General features: G+C 44.8%; 1 protein-coding gene across 1 annotated transcript in view; it reads right to left on the bottom strand.

Annotated features, from left to right (window-relative positions):
* Positions 1–14349, bottom strand: part of LOC147703290 (uncharacterized) — a 177933-nt gene that overhangs the window by 2208 nt on the left and 161376 nt on the right. The gene's annotated exons all lie outside the window — the stretch shown is intronic.

The following is a 14349-nucleotide window of genomic DNA, read 5'->3' as shown; positions in this document are numbered from 1 at the left end:
CAGCAACACCACAGTGGGAGTGAAGTAGGCCTGTCATGTCATCTCGAGTAAGGCAGTTGTAAGGCTTCTTTGATTAAGAGAGTACCCAAACAACACCTGGCCTGAATAGAGCTGCTTTGGCTAAGAAAGCACTTTAATTAACATCTGGCTTGAATAGAAGCAAAGAAAGGTCATTTATACATCAAACTGGGAACATTTGCATTTAACTCTATGTACTTGAAGTGCCTTTGACATGTAGCAGGTTGTTGTTTGTGTTTTCTTTTAGAATACTATAAAGTTCTCCCCTTGCTTTGTGAATGAATTGTTTTTAATATATGTGTATTGATGAGATAGTTGTATTTTTTATAATATTTTATGATATCTGCTGAATAAAGAATACATGATATTTTTATATTATGCTCTCGATTTCTACTTGGTGCTGGCGAGTGGCTTATGATTGGATGTGAGCTAGATATTGTTGTATGCTTTATAAGGAGCCCAAAGGGATCTTTTCATTTGATGACAGTTGTAAGGTGAGAACATAAAGTGTCCACTGCTGGACCCAAACATACTAAAGGAAATAATCTGCTCCCTCAATACCACACCGCCTGCAAGTAGGGTCAACTTCGGGATAACGTGGTGCAAGATCCATTGGGGAGAGGTACATTCTCTGTAGAAACTTATAATCAATTAATCTGTAGCTGCCATTGGAGAAGACGTCTTTAGTTTGACAGTGGAAGAACCGCCATTGCTCATCAGTTATATCCTGTCCTAAATTGCCCACACACGCCAGGCGAGTACCGGGAATCCTGTAATCAGACAGTCCATTACCGCTGCATACAATCCTGATATGAGTCTGCATGATAGAGGGTTGGTTAGCAGGATATTCAACATCAGCCACTCCGGGGGCTCTTCTGGGAACAAATCACTGCAATAAGGACATCTAGCATAGTAGCTGGGACATATGTGCAAGAAGTAAACCCACCAGTGTTACTATGTGTCTTTTTCCCATGGACTGTATGAACCCAGGAAGGTCGTCCAGTTGTAGCCCGTGGTAATGTCTAATGGGTATGTGTTTGGAGTAAGGTAAAGGTATGCTACAAAGATCTGCTAATCGATTCTATGCCCGAACTGTGCACCGCACAGTGTGACTTTCCTGAGCTGGCCTGTGGAGTTGGGTGTAGGGGACTTTTGGAAGGGGGATAGGAGCCACCAGACCTTCTCGAGAACAACATGGGGGAATGCATGCAATTATGAAACCAATGGTGGATGAACTGTATTTGTGCCAACAGATAATAATCTTCAAAGTGGGGTCCTGCAAACCCACCATGTCGTTATGGCCGCTGTAGTATGCGCCAACCGATCCTGGTCTGCCTGCCTGCCCAAACCAACTTGATTATGAGGGAATGGAGTTGAGTAAAGAAGGCTTTGTTTAGAGGCACCGGAATGTTTTGAAATAGATATAGTAACTTAGGCAGTACACTTATGTTTATTAGAGCAACTCACCCTCCATTAACAAGGGGAGGGTTATCCTCTTGTCGATGTGAGGGTGTAAGGCCTGCATGTACCTTCCATACTTTACCCTGATTATAGTGGGGATGTCAGCACCACAGAAGATACCTGGGGCCTCATTTATGAGGCTGTGCGTCACTTTTACGCCGCCGGTGCGTCACTTTTTGTGACGCACCAGTGGTGTAAAAAATGCGCCTTGTTGCGCCACATTTACAAAGTGACGCATCTAAGTAGATGCGTCACTTTGTAAACCCCTGCGCCACATTATACCTGCGCCAGGTATAATGTATGCAAGGGGGGGCGTATTGGCGCAAGAAAGGGTCATAGAAATGACGCAGTGAAATCTATGAGATTTCACTGCGCCACTTCTAGGACACAAATGCGTCAATTTCTTACGCCTGCCTCACAGCAGGCGTAAGACTGACGCAGGCCCTTTCACATGGGGCTTGCCTCATGTGAAAGGACACATTGCTGGAGTTGCGTCACTTTTGTGACACACTCCAGCAATGCGTCACTTTTGCACCATACAGATACGTCAGAAATACTGACGTATCTGTAACTCCTTGCGACATGATGCGTCATATTATAAATATGACGCATCCAGCATGTCCCAAGGAGGGTGCAATGAAAAGTGACGCATCGCTGTTTTCACTCAGCGATGCGTCACTTTTCATAAATGAGGCCCCTAGATATTTAGTCAGGTCAGTCCGCCATTGTAGCTGACAGGGCATGCCGAACTGGTTCAGGTATAATGTCAGCTAAATATAAACTCTATCTCTGAACTTCGCCTGTATAAATCTTGTGGTGCTTCGCCCATTGATAGTATGCCCACCAACTTTTCCCCATCATGCAATAAAGTGCTGTTCTCTTGATTCAGTTCTTTCAGGTGGCATTTAATAAAAAAAAATCAGGCTGCAAATCGATTAACTTCTTCCTGCAAGCAGCATTCAATGGCCTTGTTCCAACATCTTTTGTTTAGGCTTAGGAAAATCGGAAGGAGCTGGCATCGTCTTTCTGTCTTCAATTTCTAGCAGATGCATACAATGTGGCACAAAATAATAAATGCACCTTGATTCATGTCTGCGAAATAGGTTCTAACCCATGAAAAGTCACACTTTTATTTTAGCTTTTTGACCTATGATTTGGACCTCTGCATTACAGTGAGCTATTCCAGTAGAGAAAAAGGTGTTACCTGCTGGGGAAAGGAAATCACTGGAGGAGAGTCTCCCTTCTGGTATTTACTGTCAAGCTTCCTGGTGACTAAGGATAGCCTGGCTGGATGTGCTATTTCAGGCTTGAGGAAGCTGACCAACTCACTGAGCAAAAGAGGTAATGGCAGTGTACCTTGTAGGAGATAAGTGCCATGCAGGAAAGACAGAAATCTGTGACCATTTGGTTTGGTCCTTTAAGATTAACTGCTCTTTAGTGTAAACAGGAAACAACCTTTACAACGCAGTCATTACATTGCACTACCTTTACAACGCAGTCATTACACCGCAACATCCTTTACATCGTATCTCATTATAAAGCTGCCATTACATCACATGTCACTACAACGCATGTCATTACAATGCATGTCACTACAACGCAGGCATTACATCTCAAGTCATTACAGCACATACCATTACAACACATAGTAACCTTACACTATCTGACACTTACCCTGCTGTTGCACTCACTGGAGTTAGAATGGTAATTTTTACCCCTACACTATCCAACACTTACCCTACTGTTGCACTCACTGGAGTTAGATAAGTAATTTTGTACCCCTACAGTATCCAACACTTACCCTACTGTTGCACTGACTGGTGTTAGAATAGTAATTATTACCCCTACACTATCCAACACTTACCTTAAATGCGATGTAATGGTATGTGTTGCAATGGTATGTGTTGTAATGGTATGATGCGATGTAATGGAATGCGTTGTAAAGGTGGTTTCTAAAAATGCGATGTAATGGCATGCAATGTAAAATAATGTGTTGTAAAGGATGTTGCGATGTAAAAACAGGGTTGTAAAGGCATGCATTGTAAATGTATGCGTTGTAACGTCATACATTCGGTGTAAACTACCACCGAGACCTGGAAGACGGTCACCCAGGCCCTCGTCACCTGTCGTCTGGACTACGGCAACTCCCTCTACGCCGGAACCACCGCCAAACTCCAGAAGAGACTCCAGCGGATCCAGAACGCCTTAGCACGACTCATCCTGGACATCCCCCGTCGCAGCCGCATCTCCGGACACCTGAGAGACCTGCACTGGCTCCCGGTCAACAAGAGAATCACCTTCCGACTCCTCACCCACGCACACAAAGCCCTACACAACCAAGGCCCAGGATACCTCAACAGCCGCCTCAACTTCTACGCTCCCAAACGCCAGCTTCGATCGACCGGCCACGCCCTCACCGCCGTCCCCCGCATCTGAAGAGCCACCACAGGGGGACGGTCCTTCTCCTACCTCGCCGCCAAGACATGGAACTCCCTCCCGAGTTTGAGTTTAAAAATATTTCTAGAGCGCGCGTACACCAGGCGGTTTCTTGGCGCTATGTAATACTACTACTCAAGGGACAGAAAGACTGAGGGACAAGGGAGGATTAAGAAGGGAAGGCTTGGGAAAAAAGGAAGGTTTTGAGATCTTTGCGAAAGATGGGGTACTGGGAGCAGGATCTCAGATGAAGTGGGAGAGAGTTCCAAAAGGCCGGGGCTGTGGTAGAGAATTTGAAGCCTCCCCATTTTTTTCGTTTGAAGCGAGGGACAGTGAGAAGTTGGTGAGTAGCAGAGCGCAATTCTCTAGACGGGGTGAAGTCGTGAATAGCCGTGCTAATGAAAGACGGGGCAGAACCAGACCGGGCTTTGAAGATGATACAGCCCAACTTGAATAGGCCACGTTGCCGGACAGGGAGCCAGTGTAAGGATTTGAGAAGGGGCGTGACATGTTGAGATTTGGGTAGATTGAATACCAGACGAGCCGCCTGGTTTTGGACCAACTGGAGGCGCCTCACGAGGTACGCTGGCATGCCATGAAAGAGGGCATTGCCGTAGTCCAAGCGGGACGTCACCATGGCCAAAAGTATTAGTTTGAGGGCGGATGGGGAAAAGAACCGGGAGACTTTGCGGATTGTCCGGAGGGAGAGGAAGGCTGAGAAACGACCGCACTAACTTGAGAGTGGAGGGAGAGTTGATTATTGAGTTTGAACCCAAGGGTCTTGACAGAGGGAACGGGAGTGGGTGGGGAACCTAAAGAGAGAGGCCAGAAGGAAGAGGACCAAGGACTGGAACAACCACCCGTCAGCACCAATTCCGTTTTGTCGGGATTGAGTTTCTGGTGGTTGAAGTTCATCCAGTCCTGGATAAAAGTCATGGTAAACTGAAAATTAGATATTGACACGGGGGAAGAAGAAAGAGAGAAGATAAGCTGGAGATCATCTGCATAGTTGTAGACAGAGACCTCCAGCTGCTGTAAAGCAAAAATAAGGGGGGCAATGTAAAGATTGAATAACAGTGGAGACAAGGAGGATCCTTGGGGGACCTCGCACTGGACTGGGCGAAAGTCAGCTGAGTACTCACCCAAGCGAACTGCTTGAGTGCGCCCACTCAAGAAGGAGGATAGCCACAACAGGGCCGACCCTCCGATTCCCGCCGCCTCGACACGTGAAAGTAAGATGGCGTGGTCCACCGTGTCGAACGCGGCAGAGAGATCAAGGAGGACCAGGGCCTGGGGCTGACTAGTATCCATACCCTCCCTGAGGTTGTCCAGGACAGATATTATCACTGACTCTGTAGAGTGTGCAGGGCGGAATCCAGCCTGCCTGGGAGCTCAGAGTTCTAACAACATGGCGTTCCAGCACCTTTGCCAGGAAAGGCAGGAGAGAGATAGGGCGGTAATTAGCTGGGTCAGAAGAGTCTGCACCAGGTTTTTTTAAAATAGGTACGATCACCCCCGATTTAAGTGATGGAGTGACAATACCCTGGGATAGCGCACTGTTAAGGAACGTAAGGGGCGGTGAAGGGCAGGAGGAATAGATCTGTTTCAGGATGTAAGTTGGGCAGGGATCCAGAGGGGAGCCGGACTTGACCAGCGGAAGGATGGAGAAAAAAGAATCAGTCGTGAGAAGGGGAATTGAATCAAGACGTGCTGCGACTGGAGGACAGCAAGGGTTGGTGAAGGAGGGGGATGGAGGGGGAATCTTAGCTTTGATCGTGCTAATTTTGTCAAGAAAAAAGGAATTAAGAGAATTGTAGAGTGGTTGCGAGGGAGACGGTTTAAGTGAGGCCCTATCAGAATAGGTAAGATCTTGAACGATGGAAAATATTTTTCTAGGCCGATTCTCCGCCAGCTGAATTTTAGATGAGAAATAGGCCTTCTTAGTTTCCAAAATAGATTTCTTGTATTGGGCTAGAATAGTGATATATTGGTTTCTTAAAGTAGGACAATAATCCCGCAGCCAAAGGCGTTCCGCTTGGCGGAGATTAAGTTTTTGGGTCTTCAAATCGTCGGAGAACCAGCGGTTGGCATCTTTGGAGCGCTGAGACGAGATGCGCTTTAAAGGGGCGATTGAGTCGCAGCCAGCCCGCAGCCAGCCGTTGATGGATTCCGCTTGTCCAGAGGATGGCAGCCCTGAAAGATCGGGGCTGGACATGGATAGTGTGGCAGACAGGGCCGCTACGTCTACGCGGTTCCATGATCGTGCCCAGACGTTTTTGGCGGGGGGGGGGGCTTGGAGAGTGAGAGGAGGGATAAAGAAAAAGTGATCAGAAAGTGATCAGACCAAGCACAGGGAGAGATGGATAATGACGTGACCGGGGAATCTCGGTACCAAATTTGGTCGAGGATGTGGCCTAGACTGTGAGTAGGGGCATGGACAGCAGAAGTGAGGTTAAGAGAGTGTAGTGAATCTGAAAACTCCTTGGAAGTAGCACACTCAGCGGGGTCAGAGGGCCAAAAGTTGAAATCCCCAAGAACAACGATGGAAGAGTGGTTAACTGCCAAGGTAGACATCAGATCTTGAAAACTTGAAAGAAACGATTGCGGGGAAGACGGGGGTCGATAGATAAGGACACACTTGAGCGGGGGGTCAGGGAAAGTGAGCGGGCTACCAAGCAGTCTGATGAGCCCAAGGAAGAAAAAGCTAAGGATTGGAAAGTGAGTTCTTTGCGGGCAATCAGGGCAACACCTCCACCTGGCTTTCCAGAAGAACGATCAGCTCGGAGAGCATAATAAGATGGGGGGAGTATTGCCAGTAGTGAGGGGAGAGAGCTGTCCGAGAACCAAGTCTCAGTAAGAAATAGCAGGTCGGGTTTATGGGACTTCAGTAACATAAAAAGGTCGAGCTGATGTTTGACTGCCGATCGAGTGTTGAGATACATTGCAGATACAACAGTAGGGGAGGGGCCCGTGAGAGGCGGGACCGGAGGGCGACCAGTCCGAGGCAGGGGCAACCTCTGCCTGACCCTGGACCACCTCGCCTTCAGGAAGCAACTCAAGACCTGGCTGTTCGAGCAGTAGCGGACCCCCCTCCCCTAGCACCTTGAGACCCTCTGGGTGAGTAGTGCGCTATATAAATGCTTTGATTGATTGATTGATTGATTGATTGATTGATTGAAACTACTTCAAATTCTAGGAAATCTATGAAATCTGTGTAGCGGTTGTGGTGAGGGGTTTTTGAACATTATGCTCATGTGAGCGATTTCCATTTTCTCACTGTTTCCTAGCAGAAAGGAAGAAAAAGGCAAAAAAACTAGAGCGGCTGTTCCTGAGGAGCCAGGGCACCCGCACAAGTGGGTTTCCCAACAGGTTTCTTGAGCCTTCCGTGGCACAAATCACCCAGTAGAGAAATGACGCATGCCCTGTAGTGGGCGCGCAGTAGGAATAGGACACCTGTGTAAAACAGGCTTCTTAGGCTTAAACTTTGTAGGGGCCCCCAGGGGAATCTAACTCATATGAGAGGTTCATGGGTGCCATTGAACGTCTTTGGAGTAACAAGGTATCTTAAGAATGGCCAACGTTTTGTTGTTTCTGCAGGAAAATACTTTTTGACTGATGTTTTTGGCTTCCCATAAAATCTATTTGGGCTCTTTACTGAAAGACCTGATGTGAAAGACAGAGCCTGCCCACTTTGCTAAATGATTGAAATGTTAAGTTCAGAAACAGTTGCCCTTCCTTATTTATCATATGGAGTATCTCCATGCCTGTAGGCTTAGCATCATAATCTCTGAAAAGACAAATGTTGATATTGCTGCCTGTTTCAGGGAATGCTTTGGTTTTCCTGTTTAGGTCTAGCAGGTGCACAATTTGGCAATAGGAACATCACAGATAAAGTCACCAGACTAACTTTTAAGTGATTAGATTTCATTTGTGATACACCTTTAAAGTAGATAAGACTGAGGAGAGGTTTAAATTCTTAATTCAGACAAGAGCATGTTCATATTTTCGTGTACTGTTTTGCAGTTTTTACATTCTGTGCATATGTGTGATTTAATATAATAAACGTGACAAGTATTCATTGTAATACATTTTCATTTCAAAAGTAAGTGCACTGTCGGGACTATATTGAGTGCTATTGGATGTGCTACTGAGTTTTGAGTTCTCTTTTCCCATCACCTCCCTGACGCAGCAGTGAACTTAGGGGCAGATCTATGAGGAAGTGCTGCAGCGTGGCACCGCAAGCCCTTCTGATGCGCCACGCTGCGGCACTTCCGAAGCACCGGGATGCAACATATTTACAAGAATATGTTGCATCTCTTTGCTTTCCTCTTGGCTGGTGCACAAACTGCAGCCATGCACCACCAGTACGTCATGAAAAGTGACGTACTGGTGGTGCAGGGAGCTTGTAAATCTGGCCCTTAGTACCTAGAGCATCAAGTGCTGAATCAGTTTGTTTGATGTTGAAATTAGAGTAACAATAATACTGGAATCGACAGACACCAGTTAGTAAGAACCTCAGCTGGTGCAATTGAGCACCAGTAATACCTGGATGCCCTGGGACACCCCACACAGCCAAAACCAGCCCTCAGAATGTTTTCCTGCCTATGCAGTACCATAGAACTATTCAGTTCAGTTCACGAAACTTCATTCGGTATGTAAAAAACAACCATAAAAGTATTCAGGAGAAGATACAAAGCAAATCATATTGCACATAATTTTTGTAGAAAATTAAAAAAGGTAAGATAAAACAACACCCGATAAACATCATGATATCACAATTAACCATGCGAATGGCGGAGAAAAAATATTTAAAAAGATAAGATTTTCATCTAAATTCCACAAGTTCATCACTGTGTAGGTGCGACAACATTTCTATGTATAGTAATCACATTTATAATAAAAAGTGCAACATTAAGACAGACCTTAATATCATTTCGCTCAAACATATATTTTAGAGCAGCAATCTACTATCTGATACCTTGTGCAAGCAAAAGTGGTTTTAAGTAATAGCGTCTAAAACTTGAATAAAAGTCACAAAATAATATAAAGTGCATAGTGCTTTGCTTGCCCTAGCCGTCACATGGACAAGGGGTCATATCTGAGGAATACGTTTTCATGATGGGGAGGCCAACTAAATGATGAGCAAATTCCAATCTAAACCTGACTAATCCAAAACGATGCATTAAGTAAGAGGTATAAATTAAGTAATCTTGGCAGACATCCTTTAATGTAAGTGTTAGATAAAACATGACAGTTCATTTCCTTCTCTCACAGTCCATCGGGGCCTCCCTTTTATAAATCAGAAAGGATTCTCGGATAGACTGTTTGGGAAGTGATATTATCGATGAGGGGTTAGTCGGGACAGGAATCTTAAATAATTTATTATAAAAAATGTTAATATAGCTTAGCCAGGGACTGGTCAGTGCATTATCCATAGACAAGCAATCTAAAATAATTGACTTGGTAAAACTGATCTCGTCTTTGGACCAAATGGAACCCCAAAGCAACAGGGGACAGAGTGAGACTATATCTGTAAGATGTTGTAGCCCTGCCTCCCTATGAATAATCTTGGAAGAGGCTGAAGTAGGCAAACAATGTAAGCATTTGAAGAACTTATTTTCCTCAATCTGTAGTAGCCCCACTCACCGTCCCCATTTGTGGTGATAGAAAAAACCCTGGCCCTATAGATTGCTATAAACTCCTTAATCCGCCGGGAGCCCGACTTGGACCTAACATTTAAAAATTCTTGAGACCATGAGCCATTGCATGAAAATATGATACCTAGATAGCAAAAGGTATCAACAGTAACCTCTGGGGTATTGTCCATAAAAATGTTTCTACATTTCTTGTTCCTTGCCCCACAAATCATTGTATAGGTTTTGTTTTTATTAACAATACATTTTCTGGCAGCAATAAAATCCCCAATTAAACGTTGAACCCCACCAGGGTCCTAGCCAATAAGACAGCATCATCTGCATAGAAAAGCACTGGTGGAGAACGCCCGGAAACTAAAGGGGCACCTTCTTGCAGTGCTTGTAAGGTCTTATCCACCCCGTTAATGAACTGGGAGAATAATAAAGGGGCAAGTACACCACCTTGCCCAATAACACATATAACTGCAATGTAGTTAGTACATCCACCTCGTGGACCATAGTATACATTACATGCTAATTTCTCATATAAACTTGCCAGAAAGCAAATGATAGGCCTGTGCGCTCCCATAGTGAGAAGAGTTGACCAGAGAATGGTGTTTTCAACTAGATCGAAAGCGCTGCTCAAATCTGCAAAGCAGAGGTACAGTCTACCACCTTTAGCACATGAATATTTACCTATTAATAGGTCCAGATTTATGCATTGCTCTAGCTTCCCCACACCTTTCCTGAAACCAAACTGTACAGGTGAAAGTGTTGACCATGCAAAAGCCCTTTCTTCTAATCTCTTAAGTATGATTTTGCTCATTACTTTCACAGATGAGTCTAAAAGTGAAATTGGGCAATAATTCTTTGGTTCTGATTTATTAACCTTTTTGAAAATTGGGACAATAGTATACATTCCCCATGAAGGCGGAATCACTGTTGTTGAAGCCATATTAAAAACTCTGGTTAAAATTGGGCCCCACAGATCGACAACGATCTTAAAAACATCTACTGGGACTCCGTCTGGACCTGGGGCTTTACCCCCTTTACTTATCATCAGGACCCATATGACTTCCTCTATCATCATATCTAGAGGTAAGTGGGACCAAGTCAACTGTTCCTTCCTTATAATATTCTCCATTCATGCAATTGTGCAATAGGACTACTCATCTGAAAACTTCAGATTTCTATGATTATCTTTCTTTCCCATGATCAATCATCCCCATACCTATAGGTACACCTCTACTCTTTGATGCTTCCCCCTATTTTATCTCCCTGAGATGTGCTTGAGTGAAAACAGAGGATTCTGGATGCAGTATCTTTGCTATTGCATCCTGACTGGGGCCTCCAAAAGGCATTGATAAACCCTAGGAACAGTCCTTTTCCCTCCTATGCCAAGACTTTTTTTTCTCAGACAGATAGTACAATCAAAATACTGCATGGGCCTCCAAAAGGCATTGATAAACCCTAGGAACAGTCCTTTTCCCTCCAATGCCAAGACTGTGTTTCTTAGACAGATAGTACAATCAAAATAATGCATACATTAAATCAGACGGTCTCTTTTTCTCTCATGATGTTGTATGGAACAAAACTCGCTGCAGATTTTTTCACACTGTGAAAAAATGATAATATCCCACAGGAAAAACAGTTGGTTAAGGGTGCATAAAAGAAAACTTCATATCAGCATCTGCAAGAATGAAAAAGTCTTGTTTGAATGCTTTGACATTAATCTTCATAGTCACTCTTTCTCATATCTTAAAAATGTGTAGCATTCAATCTTGCACCTTATGTCTTCCATGCCTCCTTCCCTTCATCCTCTGCTTTGCCATTCACACATTTCCATTTCATTTCCCCCCTCTAGCAGTTTAAGTTGACTCTCCAAACTTTCCCTGACATTGCCATTGCTTACCTCTTCTCACTCTCAGATTCCAGCTTCCCATGCTAGTTTTACTGCCTCTCCTCAATCCCTTTTCCGACCAAAGGCCAAAAAAGTCTTTTGAGCTAGCTCTCCCAAACTATCCCTGAGAGTGTCTCCAGCGCCTCACAGGAGGTAACAGAAAGGGCCTCTCAAGCTAGTTCTTCTAAACTGCCCTTAGATCCCCTTCCCTGCCTTCCCCCTTCTGCTACCCCATCTACAGTGAATGTTGAAAATGTACCTGAAGTAGGTATGCAATCTGCCCCAGTGACCTCTTCACCTGCTCTTTCTTCACCCCTTCCCTTCCAACCACCCCCTTTAATGAAAACACAATTTGTCCTGACCTCTGCTAGACAAAGCAATCTGTGGCTCTACCTCCCACTTCTCCACCTCTTCCCTTTCTACAAATTCCTTTCCTCTGTGGCCTGGCCGTCTCAGCTCTTTTAGATCTCGGTGGTTAACCTCTCTTCACACTTCTTCTCTTTCCATTTGCTTTTCTCCACTAGGTTAGGTCAGGAGTTAGTGTGTTAACAATAAACTTGACGCAGTCATAAAGAACAAAGGGCCCGATGGAGGTAGGCAAATACCGGTCGGTAACGGCCGAAATTCCCTAATTTCGGCCGTTACCGACCGGTATTTTGATTTTGTGATGTAGGGGCATTTTAAAATACAGATTCGGTCATTTTACCGATTCGGTAAAATACCGACTCTGTAAAATTACCGAATCTGTATTTTGACATGTAGGTAGCACTTAAATCAGTGCTACAGGGGTTTAAGAAGTCATTATTTACCAACAACTAGAAGTTGGTGGTAAATAATGAAAACCCCTTAAAAAGCATATTTTTTGCTTTTTAAACAGTGCCATGTTGCAGACATACATGCCCTAAGGGCATGTATGTCTGCAACATGTGCACCCATGCACAATTGAGGGGTGCAACAGGGTGTCAAAGTGACACCCTGCCACCCTTCAATGTTTCCCCCTATTACTGAATCGGTATTTACCGATTCGGTAATTGACATTCATTCCTATGGGCCTACAGGCCCATAGGAATGAATGGCAATTACCGAATCGGTAAATACCGATTCGGTAATTACCGAATTCGGTAATTACCGAATTCGGTAATTACCGAATCATACCGATTCGATAATGAAATCGGTAAAATTACCTAAATCCCGATTGACAGTTCTTAAATACCGAATCGGTGTGATTCGGTATTTAAGAATCGGTAATCTGAGGTTACCTACATCGGGCCCTATATGCCTTGGAATCTACTCCCTATGTGCAATCCTCACATTGGTCAGCCCTCCCCCTTCCAACACCCACACTGTCAACTACCACTTCTCATCCTCCTTCAATCTACGACATCCCAGAATCATAGAAACCTTACCTCTGCGCTGAATGACAATATCCTTCAAACATTGTCAAGATCCATGTCAGCTACAATCCCTTTCCTGAATCTAAGCCCTACACCACCCTATACTGTGCTTACTTTATTTATTTATATGTTTGTATTGCGCTTGAATCGACTCCCGGAGGAGTATCTCTGCGCTTAAGCGGGCTTTGAGGAGGGTTGAAGACACTAGCATACTTAATAAGTGTGAAACAGAGAGGTCTTTAGCAATTTTCAAAATTTTGTGTGTTCTGGACAGAGTCTAAGGGAGTCAGGGAGATCATTCCAGAGGCCTGGGCCAAGGTAAGAGAGGGCCTTCCCTCCCAATCTTGCCCTCTTAATAATTGGTATTTCGAGAGGATTTTTACTGCTGGAGCGTAGAGCACGTGAAGGAGTATATGGTAGGAATTTGTCCGCCAAGTAGGAGGGGCCCATATTTTGAAGTGCCTTGTGGATAGTACAGCAAGTTTTAAACTTGATCCGTTGGCAGATGGGCAGCCAATGGAGCTTCACCAACAAAGGTCGTGAAAGCGACCTAGGTGGCGCATTCTGGACCAGTCTGGCCGCTGTATTTTTGACTACTTGAAGTCTGCTTAATAAAGAGTCATTAGCAGAAATCAGCAGCCCATTACAGTAGTCCAGGCAACTGATCACTAAAGCCTGGACTAATGTTTTCAGGGTGGAGTCAGGGAGTAACGGAAAAACTCTTCAGAGCATTCCAATTATATGGAAGCATGAGCCAGCTGTTTGAGTCCCTTGCTCTTTTAAACTAAGGACCTGATCTAGACGGATACCTAGATTTTTTACAACAAGTTTGGGGACAGGGTTAGGATCCAGATCTGATGGCCACCAATCAGGGATCCACAGAAAAGGGGCTTCGCCAAACAACATCACCTCTGTCTTTCCCACATTACATTGTAGATAGTTGTTTACCATCCACTGGGACACAGCTTGCATTCCATCAGAAAAGGCACGTTGGACCGCAGTTGTAAGTTTACTGGATGGAAAGAGGAGCTGAGTGTCGTCGGCATATGAAACAGGGATGAACCCGTATGTCCTCAGGAGACTAGCCAAGGGGGCGACATAGATGTTGAATAATGTAGGGCTAAAACAGGAGCCTTGTGGCACCCCCTTAGTTAGTTCCATGGGGGTCGAGTGATACGTGGCGAGATTGAAAGTCGCGCGCCCAGACAGAAAACTCCTGATTAATGACAGAGCCGGTCCCCTTAGGCCCACCTCGTCCAATCTTCTGAGCATGATGTCATGGGACACATTGTCGAACGCCGCGGATAGATCCAACAGCACCAGAACCATAGAATGTCCTTTGTCAAGGGACATTCTGATGCTATCGGTCACTGAAACAAGTGCAGATTCGGTGCTGTGCTTGGGCCTAAACCCGGACTGGGAATGATCTAGACATTCAGTTTGTTCGATGAAGTTAGACAGATGGGTGTTAACGTGTTTCTCCATAAGTTTTCTCAGATATGGAAGA

Source organism: Lissotriton vulgaris, chromosome 7 (genome assembly GCF_964263255.1).
Source record: "Lissotriton vulgaris chromosome 7, aLisVul1.2, whole genome shotgun sequence".
NCBI classification, from domain to species: Eukaryota; Metazoa; Chordata; class Amphibia; order Caudata; family Salamandridae; genus Lissotriton; species Lissotriton vulgaris.
Note: the sequence above shows the minus strand (reverse complement) of the source record. Positions and strands in the feature narration are given on the sequence as shown.